Source organism: Pan paniscus, chromosome 10, assembly GCF_029289425.2.
Source record: "Pan paniscus chromosome 10, NHGRI_mPanPan1-v2.0_pri, whole genome shotgun sequence".
Taxonomy (NCBI): Eukaryota; Metazoa; Chordata; class Mammalia; order Primates; family Hominidae; genus Pan; species Pan paniscus.
Window position 1 is genome coordinate 120,666,808 of NC_073259.2, and position 16,487 is coordinate 120,683,294.

Here is a 16,487-nt window from a genome sequence, read left to right on the forward strand (position 1 = left end):
AGGTGGAGGAGGGAGAGAGGGTGGGAGAAGGAGTGGTGAAGATGGAGGAGGGAGAGGGGGTGGTGGAGGAGGGAGAGGGTGTGGTGGAGGGGAGAGAAGGGTGTGGTGGAGGAGGGAGAGGGGGTGATGAAGGTGGAGGAGGGAGAGGGGGTGGTGGAGGAGGGAGAGAGGGTGGGAGAAGGAGTGGTGAAGATGGAGGAGGGAGAGGGGGTGGTGGAGGAGGGAGAGGGGGTGGTGGAGGAGGGAGAGGGTGTGGTGGAGGAGAGAGAAGGGTGTGGTGGAGGAGGGAGAGGGGGTGATGAAGGTGGAGGAGGGAGAGGGGGTGGTGGAGGAGGGAGAGAGGGTGGGAGAAGGAGTGATGAAGATGGAGGAGGGAGGGGGGTGGTGGAGGAGGGAGAAGGGATAATGAAGGTGGAGGAAGGAGAGGGGTGGTGAAGGTGGAGGAGGGAGAGGGAGGTAGAGGAGGGAGAGGGGCGATGGAGAAGGTAGGGGGGTGGTGGAGGAAGGCGGCAGTGGTGTTCCTAACCCTTGATCTTGGCTTGTTAACCCTTTCTGAGCTTCCCTTTAGCGGGGGGATGAGGATGGTCGGCTGTTTCCACATTTAAGGGCAGAGCTGGGTGAAGGGTGGTGTTAGTGCTCGAGGGTCACGCGCGAGTGGCTTTGCCGCGGTGGTGGCAGCGGTGGCAGAGGCGACACCGCTGGAGGCGGCGGAGGGACGGGCCCACCAACGCTGCAGGCCGGTAAGGCGGGCGGGGGCTGCGGGCCACCAGGTCCTACCCTCCCAAGCTGCAGCACGCGCTGGCTGGGGGGTCGTGGGGGGTCCCGTGGGGGCGCGGCCGAACGCAGGACGCTGCCTCCCGGAATGGGGTTGCTGGAGCGGGAGGATGCGCTCGAACCGGGGGTGGGGCGACGAGGGACTTGGGGGCGGGGAGACCCGCGCTATCCTTTGGGATTTTGAGGGGCGCGTCCGGCAAGGCCCCCCAAAGTGGCTGCTCCTGCGAGTCTACGAGAGGGGAACAGGTGGTCGCGGGGTGGCTGCGGCGAAGGTAGCTCCTCTCCGGTAGCCACGGGGTGTCGGATGTGCGCTTTTACCCAGGCTCAATATGTGCCTCTCCTGGAGCCGGCTGGAACCCCGCATCAGGCTTTGGTCAAGGGTCTTTCGAAGGGATAGGAAGACGGGAAACTCAGAAAGTGCTGAAATCTGGGCACTAGAGAGACAGTGTGTCTGATTTTTACCCGCATCCTCACTCCCACTCCAGGTCATAGCACGTTCCCTGGATCAAGGTTTCCATAGTTAATCAGAGGGGGTCTCCGCCCCTCACCCCAACCCCATCCTGACAATATATCCTTTTGATTTCACCTCCTAAACCAGGTGTTGCAAACTCAGATACACACAGGGCCAGAGGGATGCACAATGGGCCCAACTCTTACCTGGTTTCAACTACGCACCAGGCGCTGTCTGGAGTTATTCATTCATTGAATCCTCACCACGCTCCCTGAACTTGCTACTTGTGATGACCCTGATTTTACAGACAGGGAAACAGGTAGGCAAGGTGAAAGTCACTTACCCAAGATCACATGAGTAGCAAGTGTCAAGTCAGGATGGGACTCCAGGCAGGCGGCTCCAGAGTCCTGACTCTTAATCACGCTGCTGTGCTGAGCAGTTCAGCTGTGGGGGTCGCCAGGAGCCCTGCCAGGCAGGATTGCAGACTCTGTGTGGCCAGACTGTCCAATCTCTTGTCTCAGCCTCCTGAGTAGCTGGGACTACAGGCATGCACCACCACGCCTGGCTAATTTTTGTATATTTTAGTAGAGATGGGGTTTCACCATGTTGGCCAGGCTGGTCTCAAACTCCTGACCTCAGGTGATCCACCCGCCTTGGCCTCCCAAAGTGCTGGTATTACAAGCTTGAGCCACCTCACCCGGCCTTAATTTTTGTATTTTTAGTAGAGACGGGGTTTTGCCATGATGGCCAGGCTGGTCTCAAACTCCTGACCTCGGGTTATCCGCCTGCCTTGGCCTCCCAAAGTGCTGGGATTACAGCATGAGGCCCTGCACCCAGCCCTGAGTTCTTATTTTCACGCCCCTGAAGCTCAGATCTGGCCCCACATAATTTGGTGGAGAGAAGAATTTTGGTGGAGGGAAGAATTTTCTTTTGGAAGGTGTGGCTATACAATAAAAATGACAGTGTTCACACTGGTCTTACTCTTGTCAGGGCCCTGGGGCCCTGAGCTATTCCCTCTTATAAAACTTTTTTTAAAAAAATTATTGTATTTTTTTCAATAGAAATGTTCTTTTCTTTTTTTTCTTTTTTTCCTTTTTTTTTTTTGAGAGAGTCTCTCTCTGTCACCCAGGCTGGAGTGCAGTGGCATGAAAATGGCTCATTGCAGCCTTGACCTCCCGGGCTCAAGCCATCCTTTTGCCTCAGCCTCCTGGGAAGCTAGTAACACAGGCATGTGCCACTGTTACCGGAAAGGGATTCTGATCCAGATCCCAAGAGAGGGTCCTTGGATCTCATGCAAAAAAAATTCGGGGTGAGTACATAGAGTAAAGTGAAAGCAAGTTTTTTAAGAAAATAAAGGAATAAAGAATGGCTACTCCATAGGCAGAGCAGCAGCATGGGCTGCGCAGCTGCTTATACTTATTGTTACTTCTTGGTTATATGGTAAACAAGGGGCAGATTATTCATGAATTTTCTATGAAAGGGGTAGGCAATTTCCAGAACTGAGGGTTCCTCCCCTTTTTAGACCAAGTAGGGTAACTTCCTGATGTTGCCATGGTATTTGTAACTGTCATGCTGCCGGTGAGTGTGTCTCTTAGCATGGTAATGCATTGTAATTAGCGTATAATGAGCAGTGAGGATGATCAGAAGTCACTTTGGTTGCCATCTTGGTTTTGGTGGGTTTTGGCTGGCTTCTTTACCATATGCTGTTTCATCAGCAAAGTCTTTGTGACCTGTATCTTGTGCCGACCTCCTATCTCATCCTGTGACTTAGAATTCCTAACCTTCTGGGAATGCAGCTCAGTAGGTCTCAGCCTTATTTTACCCAGCCCCTATTCAAGATGGAGTTGCTCTGGTTCAAATGCCTCTGACACCATCATGCCCAGCTATTTTTTTTTTTTTTTTTTTTTTTGTAGAGATGGGGCCTCACTTTGTTGGGCAGGCTGGTCTTGAACTCCTGGGCTTAAGCAATCCTCTTGCCTTGACCTCCCAAAGTGCTAAAATTACAGGTGTGAGCCACTGTGCCTGGCCTAGGCTTCAAGTTTTTTGGGAGCCGTGGCTCTGTCTTCCTCATTCTTGTATTCCCACATGTCACACATACTGCATTTCACATAACGATATTCAGGAAGTACTGAATCAAATGTAATTAACTCAAGTAAAGTAGAGATTCAGTCTCTTAGACACCCGCCTCAGGCAAGAAATCTCTCTTCCCCTCTGAGTTATAATGGAAGTCACTGTTCTCAAGCTTGTAGGATAAAGAGCAGCACAGACTCTGACATAGGACACCTTTGTTTTCCTCACTGCCACCCCTGAATTCAAAGTCATTTTGTCCCTATGTGGGTGTCAAGCGGCTAAGAAAATGGGCCCAGCATGAGACAGTTTCAAACAGTGCAGCTTTTTATTATGCAAAGGTAACAGGGTTTCTCGCAGCATGACCCCAGCAATAGTGGCTGTCTGTGACTGTTACCTCACAGCCAGGGAAGAAAAAAAGCTTTCAAGAGTATGAGTCAATCAAAGGGTGCTACTGACTTCACCTTTTGCTAGGGGGCCAGAATCTTTTGAGGGGCAAAACTATAATTCCAGCAACTAATAATGAGTCTTCAAAAAGCAACAAAACAAAACAAAAAACTTCCTAAGAAACCAACCCAAAACAAAACAACAAAAACAGAATGGAGAGAAATCTGGGAAGATCTACAGAGGATTGTAAATCTTTGGGAGGTAGAACAGCCAGAACTAGATTTCTGTCATTTTGGTTCTACCTGAACCAAAACATGGCCCGAGAAGGACTGCATGATATGCCCTATGAACTTCATTAGGGATTGATGGGTTCAATAAGCTCCTATTGCAAAAATGCGAACACAGCAACCACTTACATTTTAGTCTGAACTAGCCACTTTCTGACAGCTGGGAGTTGCAAAGTCAACTGCTTACAGGGTCCGAGCATGAAATGTCAACAACTGAAGCAGGCAGAGCCAGAAAATACAAGAGTGGTGGGAATATAGTGAGTTGGGAACACATGCTCCATCTATAGGAGCAGCAGCAACTCAGCTCTGGGCAATCATTACCATGAAAAATTACAGGTTCTATGTTACTGTATGTTTTGGGAAGTTGGAAATCAGATTTTTTACATGAAATCTTCCAATTAAAAAATGTAAAAAAAATTTATTATTTTACTAGTTCTTCCTCTTTCTTCATCATAGGTTCCTCCGAAAATCTGATTAAAGCTATTGTGCCTGGGAAACTACAGCACATACTTTTTTTGTATACAATTTCAAGAGATTCATAGACAGCCTCCCCCAATCCCATGGTGTCTCAAGGGCAGAAGGAATGCCTGCCCTGGTATTTATACTTTCCAAGAAAGGATCTGATTGGTTGGATTTACCACTGTCAAATAGGTCGCACTTCCATTGGGCAGAGTTTCATTTGTGGTCTCCCCCTCATGTCCTGATTGGCTGCTTTTGGCTTGAGCACCGATTCTGAGTCCCATAGTGATCACAGCTGCAGAGCTGGCTTCACCCAAAGCACGGCTCAAACAGACCTTTCAGAACAAAGTATCCCAGGGATTACTTTTCTCAGAATTAATCTGTGGGCACCTGTATCATTTGAACTTCATGAACTGCCCTCCAGAATGCTTCCTCCCTCACCTTCTCTTCCCAAATTCCCACCATTTGGAAAACTCCTCTTGCTCCTTTTCATCTTTCCTCTTGTATTAAAAAAAATTCTGGTAAAGCCATTACATTTAATTTTTATGATCTTGTTTAAAAGATTAGCTGTATTGCATCAAAGTCATACAAGTACGTAGTTTAAAAGTCAGATTATAACATATTTACAATAAAATATTAGTTTCTGTTCCTCTGTTCCTGGTCCATCCCTAGAGACAACTACTGCCAACTGCCTTAGCTGTTTCTTTTCTGTCTTCTTTTTAATTTTTTTGGAGACAGGGTTTCACTCTGTCACCCAGGCTCTAGTGCAGTGGTGTGATCATGGCTCACTGCAGCCTTGACCTCTTGGGCTCAAGCCATCCTCCTGCCTCAGCCTCCTGAGTAGCTGGGACCACAGGTGTGCACTACCATAACTGGCCAAGTTGTTTCTTATGTCATTCCCCCATCTTCATATTTCTAATCTCGATTTTGACATATTTCCACTTATTTCACTCACTCTCTCACTGACTCATTAATTAGCTGATTAAGTAAACACATATACAAGAAGCCTCTACTATAGGCTAAGGGCTGTCTAGGGTGCTATGGATAGAGAGAGGAACAAAAACGGATACAGTGTCTATTTCTATCTCTGTCTTTCTCTCTCTGTCAGTTTGTCTTCCTGTCTCTCATTCACTATTTTTATCTCTTTGCCTCTTTGTCTCTGTCTCAATCATTTTGTCTCTGTTCTCCGCCTCTCTCTCCACGTCTCTCTGGATTTAACATAAAATGCTCTCTTTCTCTTTATCTCTGTCTTTCTATATCTCCCCACCCCCTGTCTTTCCCATCTCCCACGCCCTTCTTAAAAGGGCATGACTAGAAAAGGGTGCTCTCCAGGTGAGGCCATTTTTAACCAAGGACTTAGCAGACACTTTTGTCTTGTCTTTTTTTTTTTTTTTTTTTTCTGAGATAGAGTCTCGCTCTGTCGCCCAGGCTGGAGTGCAGTGGCGTTATCGCGGCTCACTGCAAGCTCTGCCTCCCGGGTTCGCGCCATTCTCCTGCCTCAGCCTCCGGAGTAGCTGGGACCACCGGCGCCCGCCACCACGCCCGGCTAATTTTTTTTTGTATTTTTAGTAGAGATGGGGTTTCACCTTTTTAGCCAGGATGGTCTCGATCTCCTGACCTCGTGATCCGCCCGCCTGGGCCTCCCAAAGTGCTGGGATTACAGGCGTGAGCCACCGCGCCTGGCCTGTCTTGTCTTTTGTATACAGTATTTGAGGGTAGGGGCGAGGTGGGGAAGTTAGCTAGTTTGCACTTTAATGTAGTTTAGTCAAGATAGTCTTTTTATGAACCAATTTGTGCAGGTTGGATGTGACTAAAATATCAAATCCCTACACTGTCAAAGCACTAATGGATTGGGAAGGTAAATTATAGAAGAGTGTTTTCCTGTAAGAATTACACTGACATTCAAAATTAACTTTTCTTGATACCGAGTCCACTGCATTCCACACTGGCTTTGCGGGGAACATTTAAATCCAAGTTCTTCGTGAGTGCTCTAATAGACAAGAACTGTGGTAGTTAAATTAGAAGGCAAAAATTGTTCCTTGGTTACTTCCTGCAAGTTTTCTTACCTTGGGGGAATATTAGTGAGGAAGAATGTTTAGCAGAGTTGTATTAGTCTGTTCTCATGCTGCTAATAAAGACATACCTGAGACTGGGTAATTTATAGAGGAAAGAGATTTAATTGACTCACAGTTCCACATGACTGGGGAGGCCTCACAATCACGGTGGAAGAGCAAGGGACGTCTTACATGGTGGCAGGCCATAGAGAGAGCATGTGCGAGGGAACTCCCCTTTATAAAACCATCAGACCTCGTGAGGCTTATTCACTATCATGAGAAAAACATGGGAAAGACCTGCCCCCATGATTCAATTACCTCCCACTGGGTCCCTCCCATGACATGGGAATTATGGGAGCCATAATTTAAGATTTGGGTGGGGACACAGCCAAACCATATTAAGAGTCTCGACAAAATTAAGATTATTCTGCCTTTATGGAAATGAGCAGGTCCACAAATGACTCAAAATATTTGGGGGGAAAAGAAGTAGGTAGCTTGGGAGGTAGCTAGAGATGGGGTTTCACTATGTTGCCCAAGCTGGTCTTGAACTCTTGGGCTGAAGTGATCCACCTGCCTTGGCTTCCCAAAGTGCTGGGATTACAGGTGTCAGCCTGGCCACGAACAACATTTTTAATGTGTATGTAATATTTCATTGAGCGGTCATGTCTGGATTTACATAACCACTCTCTGGTTGGCAGACATTTTGGTTGATGCCAGCTTTTCTCTTATGGCTATTTGTGATGCATATCTTTGTTCATGAATATTTCTCCATCTTTTTATTTGCCTTGAGTTTATGGCTCTTTCAATGGTTCTATTTGTGTTTCCTGGCAAACATGGATAAATGCCCCAGAAACTTGCTGGGTGGGTGGCTTCGTGAATTTTCCCTGGAATTAAAACTTACTTTGCCTCCCGTAACTGAATTGACTGTATGTCAGAGGGAGGACAGTGGCTGGGAGGTAGCTCTGACTTTCATGCTTTATTAAGTCCTCACTTGCCTGCAGCCTCACTTCTTTTAGGTATGACCTAATTTTCATTGAGTTCTTTTGTCTGCATGGCTAATAACGACATTATCCTCAACGACAATAATAACAGCTACTGTTTTAAGAGTTTGTTCAATAGTGCCAGGTATTGTCCACTGTCTCATTCCATCCTTACAACAGCCCCTCTGAAGTCACTATTTTCAACATTTTGCAGATGAGGAAACTGAGGCACAGAAAAGTTGAGTTCTTTTCTCAAGGTCAGATAGGGAATAGGATTTGCACCAAGTTTCTCTTTATCCAAGAGTTTGACCTCTGAAGCACTATATTCCTCTCCTTGCCCCCATATTTGCTCTCCTAGAAACATCTGTAATTAAAAAAAAAATTAGAAGAAAAGGAGGAGATTGATAAAGGGATGGAAGGAAGAAGGAACCATCCTTTGCATTTCCCTAATGTCTAGCGGCAGCTCTGCATTAAAAGCCAGGAGACTTGCGTTCCTCTTCTAGCCCTACCATTCAATTGCTGTGTGGCCTTGAGCAAACTACATCCTATATCCATGCCTCAGTTTATAATCTACAAAATTAAAGGGCTGGCCATGCGTGGTGGCTCATGCCTGTAACCCCAGCACTTTGGGAGGCTGAGGTGGGTGGATCACTTGAGGTCAGGAGTTCGAGATCAGCCTGACCAACATGGTGAAACCCCATCTTTACTAAAAATACAAAAATTAGCCAGGTGGTTGTGGCAGATGCCTGTAGTCCCAGCTACTCGTGAGGCCAAGTCAGGAGAATCGCTTGAGCCTAGGAGGTGGAGGTTGCAGTGAGCCGATATTGTGCCATTGCACTCCAGCCTGAGTGACAGAGCGAGACCCTGTCTCAAAAAAATAAATACATAAATTAAAGGGCTAAATTATAGAGTCTTTATGGACTCTGAGACTCTTAAGATTCTCTGATTGACCCTAGGTTGGTGGGAGGGGACTCAGAAGTGATTATGGCTGCAGAAAACGGGGAAACCAAGGCTCAAGGAAGTCTGCAGTATCACAAAAACTATCAGGCCCTGTTGGGTCTTTCACGTGTAAATATCTGAGACTTTGTATTTTGGGGTCTCTTTGGGAATGGATTTAATGAAGGTTAAACACAAAAGGAGAATAGAGTTAAGAATATCTGGACACCACAGGGAACCCAAGAGCAGGAGCAAGGGAACCAGATGTTTCTGTTCATATCTACACTCCTGGCAACATCGTGCCTCTCACTCTGACACCGTTCTCTACGCTCCAGGGCCCCGGAAGTTGCTGAGTTTTCAGATATTTGAGCCTGAACTAACCGCCCCCTACGCAATCTAGGAGAAAGAATCTGATTGGTCCAGCCAGGGTCACATGGTCTACTTCTGATCCAATTAACTGTGTCAGGCTGGGGGTGTGGTCCAAACACAGGGGCCACCTCTGGAGGGGTGGGGCACCTCAGGCGTCATTCCTGGGCGTGATGGCTCAGAAGTCCAGGGACAGAATTGCTCCATGGGGCACACCCTTGATGGTCTCACAGTGTGGCAAGAGCTCCTGCAGTTGTTATTAAGGATGGAACTTTAAATTACTTACTTCCACTTTATGTGAAGTGGCTTTCCCCGGAAGGAATGAACAAAACTGAGGACGCCTAGGGGAGCCAATTATTGTTTGTTTGAGGCTTTGAAGTGTGCACGTGTGCAGAGGGACGGTGTATTAGGGTGCTCTAGAGGGACAGGATTAATAGGATAGATGTATATTTAAAGGGAATTTATTGAAGAGTATTGAGTCACACTATCACAAGGTGAAGTCCCACGATAGGCTGTCTGCAAGCTGAGAAGCAAGAAAGCCAGTCTGAGTCCCAAAACCTCAAAAGTAGGGAAGCCCACAGTGCAGCCTTCAGTCAGCGGTCAAAGGCCTGAGAGCCTCTGGCAAACCGCTAGTGTAGGTCCAAAAGTCCAAAAGCTGAAGAACTTGGAGTCCGATGTTCGAAGGCAGGAAGCATCCAGCAGGGGAGAAAGATGGAGGCCGGAAGACTCAGCCAGTGTAGTCCTTCCACGTTCCTCTGCCTGGTTTTATCCTAGCCGTGGGCAGCTGATTAGATGGTGCTCACCCAGATTGAGGGTGGGTAGGCCTCTCCTAGTTCACTGACACAAATGTTAATCTCCACTGGCAACACCCTCACAGACACACCCAGGAACAATACTTTGCATCCTTCAATCCGATCAAGTTGATTATAGTCAGTTTCAGTCAAGTTTTCTTTGATGATTTCCCACATAGTGATATTCACTAAGGGAGACTTCCCAGTTGAAAACCTGGATGGCCTCATCACTGCAAATTGAATCCCGTTTCTTGAAAAGGTTACGCTGGGCGCGGTGGCTCGCACCTGTAATCCCAGCACTTTGGGAGTTTGAGACAGGTGGATCACTTGAGGTCAGGAGTTCGAGACCAGCCTGGCCAACATGGTGAAACCCCGTCTCTACTAAAAATATAAAAATTTGCCAGGCGTGGTGGTGCATGCCTGTAGTTCCAGCTACTTGGGAGGCTGAGGCAGGAGAATCGCTTGGACTCGGGAGGCAGAGTTTGCAGTGAGCCGAGATCCTGCGCCACTGCACTCCAGCCTGGGCAACAGAGTGAAACTCTGTCTCGAAGAAAAAAAAAAGTTGGTTAAAATGGCCAGGCAGTGCACTTGTGTGCCAAAAGGAATGTTCTAGAGAATCAACACACCTCTAATCCTGATGTTGAGATTCAGTAAGGACCAAGAGCCCTCTAGATAAGTAGAACTCAAACTTTAGATTGTTAAGGAACTACCCAGGGTGCTTGCAGATATGCAGATTCCTGGATCCCCCAGAAATTCTGTGGGACCAAGGAGGTGGAGGTGTGGATTGGGGATTTTTAGCAGGTGCCTCAAGGTAAGTCTGATGCTGGTAGTCTGATCCATATGATTACTTTTCATATGTAAAAAGAAGAAAAAAATCCGTGAAATTCTTCCCCAATGAAATCTGATGTGTCATATAAAGGTTGAGCTGCTTCAGGTGATGTAGCAGGTGAGGAGCTCAGAGTTCTCCCCATTCTACCCTGTGCTGTGCCCTCCACGCTTGTATTAATAAAGCCACTATTTATTTATTAGCTGCTGGAGGTATTGCGGACAAAGTAATGAATAAAATAAACCAAATTCCAGTTCTCATGGGACTCTTCTACCTGCAGGGAAGGCAGGCAATACACAAATTAGCTAATAAGTAACTTGCAGGTTGTGCTAAGTGCTGTGAAGGCAAATATAGCCGTGGGGAGGGGACGGAAATACTGGAAGGGGGATGTCAGGCCATCTGAAAAGGCATTTGAGTAAGGACCTGGATGCAGTGAGGGAGTAAGACATGAGAAGATTTGTGAGGAAAATGTTCCAGGAAGAAGGCATGGCAAGGGTGAAGGCTATGAGGCTGGAATAAGCTAAGAGTATTACAAGAAGACCAAGCAGGGGAATGAAGCTAGAGGGAGTGTGCAGACAGGTGGTTAGGGGCCAGGTCACTTGCAGCCTTGCCTGTGACTTTGCACAGGCCCTGTGCATAGTAAGGTGTTTGTATTTCATTTTAGGAATGATGGAAACCATGTCCTCATGTAATCTTCCCAACAATCTTATGAAGAAGGTCCTACTATTTATGGCCATTTTACAGTTAGGGAAACTGAGGCATAGAGAGATGAAGACATTCACAACTTCTAAGTGGGAATATGAGGATTTGGACCTCAGGGTGACTTCAGAGGCTACTGTTCACTACCACACAATACCATCTCCTATATATCTCAGGAGTTTAGCATCAAATTCTACATGGTAGATCCCTTATGGAGCTGCAGTAGGGTATAGTGTGAAATTATTTTGGCCACTTGCTAGTTGTCTCTTCTTGGGTTAGGAATTTACATTCTGAGCTATGTAAAATAAGAAGGCTATTTTCCCATCTAATTCATTTTATTGGGTTTTGATGAAGAAGAATACATGTGCTTTACAAACTATAAAATGCAACATAAGTATTGTGAATCATCTCCACTGAGTTTGATTTAACCCTTGTTTCCTTTGAGAAAGTCAAAAATCCCTTCTGATTTGTGGAAATTTGAAACCTCATTGAGTCAACTCTTGGGTCAAAGGGAAATCACACTGAAATTATGAAATATTTAGAGAAAGAGGTAATAAAAATATGTATCAGTTTCTTTAGGATATAGCTAGTGCATTGTGCAAAGGCAAATTCATAGTCTTAATACGGTTCTTCTGAGAGTGAAAGTATCACATAGTGATGACAATCATGAGCTCTGGAATCAGACTTGGATTGAAATCTGAATTTTGCCACTTCTGAGCTATGTGATCTTGGATAATTGCTTAACCTCTCTAAGCCTTAGAGTTAGTCCAGTTTCATTATCTGGGAAGTGGCAATGGTAGTAACCTACCTGATAGGGTTTTGTGCTGGCTGTTCCCTCTGCTTGAAATGTTTGTCTTGTGTGGTTGGCTCTCTTATTTCATTCAGGTTTTTGTACAACATCACAGCCCCTTATGCTTTATTTTTCTTTATCTCATTTATGACTTCCTGACCTTATATTGTGTATTTATTTTTTGTTTGTTTCCTTCTATAGAGGTCATCTATGTGAGAGTAGAGACTTTGTCTTGGTCATTGCTGAACCTGTAGGAACTGGAGCTGTGTTTGGCGCACGGAAAATTTACGGCACATCTGTTGAATAAATGAGTGGGTGCGTGGTGGGGCTGAGCAGAAGGATAAGACAATGGATATAATCACTTAGCAGAGCACCTCGCTCACTGTGAGCCCTCGGTGAATGTTGGAGGTTTGTTCTTGGCTTCCACTCCTTCTTACAAGGTGATCTCTTCAAAAATCTCGATTATAATCTTCTTGAAGGAAAGAAAGGTGCCTTTCACGGTTCTGTGTTTCCTGCTCATGCTAGGCACATTGAGGTGGCTGAGTGAATGCTTTCATTGAGAGAACTGAGGTATAGGGAAGTGAGATTAGCGCCTCTATGATGTCTATCATTCCTTTTATTGCTGGGCACAATGAAGTTGCTCAATAAATATTTGTTGAGCAAATGAATGAACAAAAACAATCATTTTATGCACACCATAAAATGGAGTGGACTGTGGAAATGTAGATGTATTAGTCTGTTCTCATGCTGCTAATAAAGACACACCTGAGACTGAGTTATTTATACATGAAAGGAGGTTTAATGAACTCACAGTTCCATATGGCTGGAGAGGCCTCACAATCATGGCGGAAGGTGAAAGAGGAGCAAAGGCATGTCTTACATGATGACAGGCAAGAAAGTGCGTGCAGGGGAACAACTGCCATATATGAAACCATCAGATCTTGTGAGACTTATTCACTATCATGAAAACAGCATGGGAAAAAACCTGCTCCCATGATTCAATTATCTCCCACGGGGTCCCTCCCACGACATGTGGGGATTATGGGAGCTACAATTCAAGATGACATTTGTGTGGAGACACAGCCAAATCATATCAATATATAAAATCAAATTCAAAGAGATGCTCAATGCCTGGGTGCGTTATTTAGATCCTGCGAGCCCTCCTGCCTTGCTCTTTCTCTCTCTCCACTGCATTCTCAGCAGCTGCACTTTGCCTTCTCCAAGGCCAGTTAAGCCCATTTTCTGGGGGTGTGGGGCCTGTGGGTGTAGAACTGAACCCAGATCCCACTCTGCCCTTACCAAGAAGCCAGTGGACATAGGAGGCAGATGGTAACCTGGCAATTAGACCGCAGTGTGACATGTGGAGCAGCACAGGGGTACCAGGAACATTCTAAAGGGGCTGTAATTCAGCTGGGGGAATCTGGAAGGCTACTTGGAGGTACAGACACCTAAAGTGAAATCTGAAGGATGGACAGAGATTAAATTGGGGGAGGAGAAAGGAGTGGGATTCTTGGGGGAAGGGGGGAGAGTGTTCCAGGCAGAGGAACAGCATATTCAAAGGCCTTGAGGCAGGAGAAACACAGGGTTTCTGGTATGGATGGAGGAAGACCAGGCTGGTAGAGGGGGCGATTAGTAGAATTATGGAGAGATGAGGCTGAAGGGGGAAGTGGGGGCCAACCCAGGAGGGTTGGTACACCCAAAACTCCTGCCCAGGCCTCACTACTCACTGGCCCACCTTATTCCTGCCTCTTAACTTTGTTCTCAGTCTTCCTCTTACAAACTGTGCTTTCTCTCCTCCTTAGGGCTAATCAAATTCCTGGTGACTTCAGCCCATTTAACTCCCCATCCCTAGTATCTGTCCTCAACTCTGCTCCTGCAACAAACAAAAACAACCCTTACTCTCTCAGTTCCAACCACCTTACTGTTCCTTGAACATCTCTAAGAACATGTCCTGCCTCAGGATCTTTGCACTGGCTGTTCCCTCAGCCTGGAATGCTCTTCCCTGGGAGATTTGCCTGGCTCTCCCATTTCCTTCAATTCTCAACATACATGACCCCTCCCCTGACCAACCTGTTTAACATTACACCTCCTCTCACTTTCTAGCCATCTCTGGCTTGCGTTATTTCTTTTTAATCACAACAATGAATACTTTATAAATCCATTTGTTCATTCGACTCTTGTCTGCCTCCCCTGCCCCCTGCACCATTTGCTCCATGAGGGCAGGGACCCTGTCTGTATCCCTGGTAAGTTGAACACAGAAGATGCATAATAAACATTTGTGGAATGAAAAATAGTAAATTGTGGTGGCTCACGCCTGTAATCCCAGCACTTTGAGAAGCTGAGGTGGGCGGATCACTTGGGGTCAGGAGTTCAAGACCAGCTTGGCCTACGTAGTGAAATTCTATCTCTACTAAAAATATAAAAATTATCTGGGCATGATAGTGCACCTGTAATCCCAGATACTTGGGAGGCTGAGGCAGGAGGATCGCTTGAACCCAGGATGGGGAGGTTGCAGTGAGCTGAGATCATGCCACTGTACTCCAGCCTGGGTGACAGAGCAAGACTCCATCTCAAAAAAAAAAAAAAAAAGTAAAGGAAAAATAATAATAGGGCCAGGCTCTGGACTGCTTGCATCATAGACTTTAACTGATTTCATTTACATGACACTGATTTCTTCATCTATGATTTTCACCCATTAGTGCTGAGAAAAGAGGCTCAGAGAGGACAACAGATTCGCCTAGGGTCACAGAGGCAGTGAGTGGCACAGCTGGAGTGGCATTTCAGTGTGGCTGTTTCCACTGAGCTCTTGCAGCCACCAGCCTCGGAGACCACCCTGCTGAATGAGGGTTCCAGTCTCGACTCAATCACCTTTCACCCAGTGACCTTGAGCAGGTCCTTCCTCTCTGGTGTTAGAATCCCATAAGCCATAGAATACCGGAAAGCCTGTGTTGTTTCTGTAACCCACAAAGATAGCACAGCCCCTCCTCATTCCATGAGTCCCCCAGTGGGGTGGACATCAGGGCTCAGTGTCATGGAAATGGCTCATGGGGTGACTCAGATTTGGCTCAGGCTCAGGGCTACATTGTTTTAGAGATGAAACAGAGCACCTTAGGACCGCTGGATGAATTTGAATGGCAGTTATATTTTGTTCAACCTAAAGTGTGTTTGAAATAATTTTATTTAATTTCTATGTTTAAAAATTGAGAAGTCTCACGTAAAATTCCAGATTTCCACTTCTCTTAAAATCTAAAACTAACCCCAGGTAGCAACACTTAGGTGATACTGAGGAGCACCTTTAAAAAAAATTAGTTAATTAAGAGATGCGGTCTCACTCTGTTGCCCCGGCTGGACTGCAATCATAGGTCAACCTCGAAATCTTAGGCTCAAGTGATCTTCCTGCCTCAGCCTCCCGAGGAGTTGGAAATACAGGCACGTGCCACCACACCCAGCTAATTTTAAAAAAGTGTTTTTTAGCTTTTGGGTTTTTTTGGTAGAGATGGAGTCTCACTATATTGCCTAGACTGGTCTTGCACTCCTGGCCTCAAGGGATCCTCCCACCTCAGCCTCCTAAGTAGCTGGTACCAGAGGTGTATGCCACCACACCCAGATAATTAATTTTTGAAAATAAAGATGGGGTCTTGCTATGTTGCCCAGGCTGGCGTCAAACTCCTGGGCTCAATGATCCTCCCACCTCAGCCTCCTGAGTAGCTGGGACCACAGGTGTGTGCCACCACACCCAGATAATTAAAAAAATTTTTTAGGAGATGGGGTTTTACTACGTTACCCAGGCTGGCCTTGATCTCCTGGCCTCAAGCGATCCTCCCACCTCAGCCTCTCAAAGTGCTGGGATTGCAAGTGTGTGTGAGCCACTGCACTGGCCCTGCAGAGCGCCATTCTATGGGCATGTCCTCCTTGTTTGCTCCCTGTCCCATGAGGTCACTTCTCTCATTTAGTGGTCCCTGTAGCCATTTGAGTTGGAGACCTCTGGTGAGTTTTATTTTATTTGAACTGAACTTCAGTACCGGTTAAGCACAGGCTGTGACGTGCTGAACTTTTCACTTTCAGAATGGCATCCAGTAAATCAATCCTGGGTATGATGCCATGCCGGGCTGTTCTTACAGATGCTATGGGAATTGTGTGGCTCCATTTCTGCACTCTGCATTGTTTTGGTGATTTGTGCTCGGAAATGAAATCACTGCTTGGATACTGCTAGACTGCAGGGACAGATAACTCAGTAGAACTCCTCACCTGTCTTTGAGGCAGTCTGTGATGTGTTGTCATTTATTTCTTTTCATCTGTGGTTTTATGTTTGTGTCTGCTACACTCTGAAGTCTAAATTCAGAAGCTCGAGCCAGGTCATCCAGTTAAAAACTTCCTGGCAATCGTCCCTCAGTATCCCCGGGGTTGGTTCTAGGACCCCCTTGGATACCAAAACCTGTGGGTTCTCAAGTCGCTGACATAGAATGGTGTAGTATTCACATGTAACCTATGCATGTCCTCTTGCATACTTTAAATCACTTCTAGATTATTTAAATACCTAATACAATGTAAATGCTATGTAAATAGTTGTTATACTGTATTGTTGGTTGGGCATAGTGGCTCACACCTATAATCCTAGCA

General features: G+C 46.2%; 1 protein-coding gene across 6 annotated transcripts in view; it reads left to right on the forward strand.

Annotated features, from left to right (window-relative positions):
* Nucleotides 1-488: 488 nt before the first annotated feature.
* Nucleotides 489-16,487, forward strand: part of RPH3A (rabphilin 3A) — a 320,980-nt gene continuing 304,981 nt past the window's right edge. For 5 of the 6 annotated variants that reach the window (XM_055096191.2, XM_055096193.2, XM_055096192.2 and 2 more), the window contains exon 1: nt 489-740. The gene's annotated coding sequence lies outside the window, so the exon portion shown is untranslated. Of the gene's footprint in view, nt 741-1,519; nt 1,545-16,487 lie in introns of those variants that run through there. The other variant, XM_057299537.1, reaches the window with a different exon arrangement.